The sequence below is a fragment of the Herpailurus yagouaroundi genome, unplaced genomic scaffold (genome assembly GCF_014898765.1).
Source record: "Herpailurus yagouaroundi ecotype Mexico unplaced genomic scaffold, PumYag 100664, whole genome shotgun sequence".
Taxonomy (NCBI): Eukaryota; Metazoa; Chordata; class Mammalia; order Carnivora; family Felidae; genus Herpailurus; species Herpailurus yagouaroundi.
This window is the reverse complement of record NW_024421520.1, coordinates 1-4,419: the sequence shown is the minus strand read 5'-3', so window position 1 is coordinate 4,419 and position 4,419 is coordinate 1. Positions and strand designations below refer to the sequence as shown.

At 52.9% G+C, this 4,419-nt stretch overlaps 1 long non-coding RNA gene across 1 annotated transcript; it reads left to right on the top strand.

The window, feature by feature from the left end:
• The first annotated feature begins 2,947 nt into the window (after positions 1-2,947).
• Positions 2,948-3,759, top strand: LOC121026441 (uncharacterized). Its single transcript, XR_005788362.1, has 2 exons — positions 2,948-2,994; positions 3,361-3,759. It is a non-coding gene; the product is annotated as an uncharacterized LOC121026441 (long non-coding RNA).
• The last annotated feature ends 660 nt before the right edge of the window (positions 3,760-4,419 follow it).

Sequence of the window (4,419 nt, the reverse complement as noted above, 5' to 3'; positions counted from 1 at the left end):
CTGAAGAAAGAGAAAGAATCCTCAATGGGGCCCGAAAACTAGTTCGGGCACAGATGGGAATCCCACCACCAACCAGGCTCAGATAGATGCCTCCTTCCCCTTAACTCGGCCCCAGTGGGATTTCAACATGGCAGAAGGTAAGGAGAGGCTCCGGGTCTACCGCCAGACTCTAATGGGGGGTCTCCGAATGGCTGCTAGAAAGCCAACCAATTTGGCCAAGGTAGGAAATGTACAACAGGAAAAAGATGAATCTCCGGCTGCCTTTTTAGAACGGATCATGGAGGCATTCCGTACCTATACCCCATGGATCCAGAGGCTCCAGAAAGCAAGGCAGCTGTTATCATGGCCTTTGTAAACCAATCGGCCATAGACGTTAGGAGAAAATTACAGAAAATAGACAGACTAGGAGAAAAAAGTCTGCAGGACTTACTGGTGGTAGCCGAAAAGGTATATAATAACCGGGAGCCTCCTGAGGACAAGCAGGCTCGCGCCATGGCGGCTGCCAGCAGTAAGCAGACTCGAGACCTGGCCAGAATACTACTAGCTACCACTGCTGACTTCCCCGAGGAACGAGACCGCCGTCTCCAGCAGCTGGCAGACGACGCAAGAAAAGGTAAAGGAACCACCAAGGGGGGGAAGCAGAGGCTGCAGAAGGATCAGTGCGCATACTGCAAGGAGATAGGGCACTGGGCCCGAGATTGTCCAAAAAGGGCCGGTGGGAAGGGAAGCAAGACTGATCGAGTAAAAGTCCTAGAGCTAGATGAACTAAGTGATTAGGGGAGTCGGGGTTCGGACCCTCTCCCTGAACCCAGGGTAACTCTTAAAGTGGAGGGGACCCCTGTTGACTTCCTCATCGACACTGGAGCACAACATTCAGTCCTCCGCACCCCACAAGGAAAACTAGCCAGCAAGAAGTCCTGGGTACAAGGGGCAACTGGTATGAGCCAGTATTCATGGACTACCCGAAGAACAGTAGATTTGGGAACGGGCCGGGTATCCCACTCCTTTATTGTAATACCAGAATGCCCCTACCCGCTGTTAGGACGGGACTTACTGACCAAGATTGGAGCTCAGATAACTTTCAGACAAGAGGGGCCTCAGGTCACCAGTGGCAACGGCCACCCCATCCGGGTCCTGACCATGAAACTGGAGGATGAATACCGCCTCCACCAGGAGGCGCTCCCGAGAGAAGATAATATAGACAGATGGCTACGAGAATTCCCCTCGGTTTGGGCAGAGACAGGGGGGATGGGACTAGCCACTCACAGGACCCCGGTCCTGGTAGAGCTGAAGCCAGGAGAAAGTCTGGTAAGGATCAAACAATACCCCATGTCTCAGGAGGCCCAGAAGGGGATCCAGCCACACATCTGGAGACTACGAAGCCTAGGGGTACTAGTTCCTTGCCAGTCTCCCTGGAACACCCCCCCTACTGCCGGTCAAAAAGCCTCACACAAATGACTACCGACCGGTACAAGACCTCCAGGAAGTAAATAAGAGGGTCACGGACATACACCCAACCGTTCCCAACACATATACTCTCTTGAGCTCCTTGGCGCCCTCCAGGGTCTGGTATACTGTACTAGATTTAAAAGATGCCTTCTTCAGTCTGCCGCTGGCACCCCAGAGCCAACCCTTGTTCGCCTTCGAGTGGCATGATCCAGAGGAGGGCTACAGTGGGCAACTCACCTGGACACGGCTACCTCAGGGATTCAAAAATGCGCCCACCATCTTCGACGAGGCACTACACGAGGACCTGGGTGAGTACAGGAGGGAACACCCTGGCCTCACCCTCCTGCAGTACGTAAATGACATCCTGATTGCTGCCGACGCGGCCAAAGACTGTGAGCGAGGGACCCAGGACTGCTGGCTACCCTGGGGGCCTTAGGGTACCGGGCATCCGTGAAGAAGGCTGAGATATGCAGGGAGAGGGATATATCCTGGAGGGCAGACAGCGGCGGTTATCAGATGCCAGAAAAGAAACTGTCCTAAAGATCCCTACTCCCACCTCCCAAAGAGAAGTAAGGGAATTCCTAGGATCAATCGGCTACTGCCGCCTCTGGGTTCCAGGTTTTGCTGAGATCACCAGCCCCCTATATGAAGCTACCAAAGAGGGGAAAACATTTAAATGGGCTGAAAAAGAATCAGTTACAAAAGGCCCTCCTAAGTGCCCCAGCCCTGGGCCTACCAGACATTACGAAGCCCTTCCACCTCTTTGTAGATGAACATAAGGGAATAGCAAAAGGGGTTCTAACTCAAGCCTTAGGCCCCTGGAACCGCCCAGTGGCTTAAGGACGGACTATACAAAATAAGCAGGAGATACTTAACCTGCTTACGGCCTTATGGCTTCCTGCCAAGCTAGCCATTATCCACTGCCAAGAGCACCAGAAAGCTGATAACCCAGTAGCTAGAGGTAATCAAAAGGCTGACCAGGCAGCCAAGGCAGTAGCCCTTACTTCAGTCCCCACCATGACCATACAACTACCGGACCCGGAGACCCGGTTTTACCAGCCAGCCCAAATACTCCCAGGAGGAGTTACAGTGGATCAAGAAACTCCCCATGGCCCAGGAGATAAAGGGATGGTGGTATACCCCTAACAAGGAGCTCGTGTTGCCAGACCGGCTCGGAGTCTCACTATTAGAGCACATGCATCGGTCTACTCACATGGGGGCCTGAAAATTAAAAGACTTAATCCGACATGCCAGAATCAAGATTCACCAACAGGACACCAAAATAGAGCAAGGTGTATCTGCCTGCAAGACCTGCCAACTCACCAACGCGAGAGCCACATCAAATAAAAAAGGAACCAGGCTCAGAGGCACCAGACCGGGAGCCCAATGGGAAGTCGACTTCACTGAAGTCAAACCAGGAAAATATGGTTATAAATATCTTTTAGTATTTACAGACACCTTCTCTGGCTGGGTGGAGGCATACCCAACCAAGCATGAAACGGCTCAGACGGTGGCTAAGAAGCTACTAGAAGACATCTTACCCAGGTATGGTTTTCCTGCCATGGTAGGATCAGACAATGGACCAGCTTTTATCTCGCAGGTAACACAGGCAGTAGCCAAGACGGTGGGGGCAAACTGGAAATTACATTGTGCTTATAGGCCCCAGAGCTCAGGACAGGTAGAAAGAATGAATAGAACCCTAAAAGAGACCCTTACCAAATTAACCATGGAGACTGGCGGGGACTGGGTGACTCTCCTACCGTACGCCCTTTACCGGGTTAGAAACACTCCTTACACCTTGGGTTTTACTCCCTACGAGATCATGTTTGGCAGGCCACCCCCTATTATTCCCAACCTGCGAGCTGAACTTCTTGCTAAGTTTAAAGATCAAGAACTTTTTCTTTCCTTGAGAGGGCTCCAGAGGGTGCACAAGGACATTTGGCCGCGCCTCCGTGCCATCTATGAGGCTGGCCCGACCCCAACACCTCATCAGTACAGGCCGGGAGACTGGGTCTACGTCAAGAGGCACCACCGAGAGACCCTCGAGCCGCGCTGGAAGGGACCCTACATCATGAGCTGACATCCCCCACCGCTCTCAAAGTAGACGGCATCGCAACCTGGGTCCATCACATCCATGTTCGGCCAGCGGACCCCTCCTCAATCCAGAAGAACTTCGTCATGCGATAGGCCATCAATCGGGACCAACACAACCCGCTCAAGCTCAAGCTACAGCACATTTGACCCACCTAATATTGGTACCTCTGTTAACTCTGCTTGTCATTGCTCATGCTGCCGGGAGTCCCCACACCCCCCAAAACATCACCTGGCAGATCACAGACACCAGCTTGGGGACAATACTTAATCAGACCTCCCAGAGCCACCCCAGGGACACTTGGTTCCCAGAACTTTGCATAGCCTCCAAACTCTGTTCCCCTTGTCACCATACACCCCCGGATTACAAAATAGAAATGCAGCTGGTCCCATGATTGGGTCCGCAAGCTACATGACAAGGGGGGAATGAAAGGGTGGACCTACGCCGGCTGACTCCATCTTGTTCTGTGTCCTCCACCTTGAGTGACTATGTCCCCGACATGCCCCCTTTCCGGGAAAATTGCAGAAACCTCAGACCACGCCTCCTCCCCTTGAGTAACCTCCTGCTCACCCATTCAAACTTCCCGATCAAAACACGCCTGGTGACCTGCGTAACAGGACTCCGACCCTTCCCCAATCGGCCAAGGCCACGACCCTTCCCCAGCCAATCAGCTGAGGCCACAGCCATTACCTCACCAACTGCCCCTAGACCCCTATAAAACCTTTGTGCTTTTGAAACTTGCTCCCTCTCTCTGGTATCTCACCGCTGCATCGGCGCAGGTAGGGGATTGAGCTCGAGCTAGCTCGAATAAAGGCTCTTTGCTTTTGCATCGGACTCGGCTCCCTGGTGGTCTTTGGGGATCACGAATTCTGGGCATA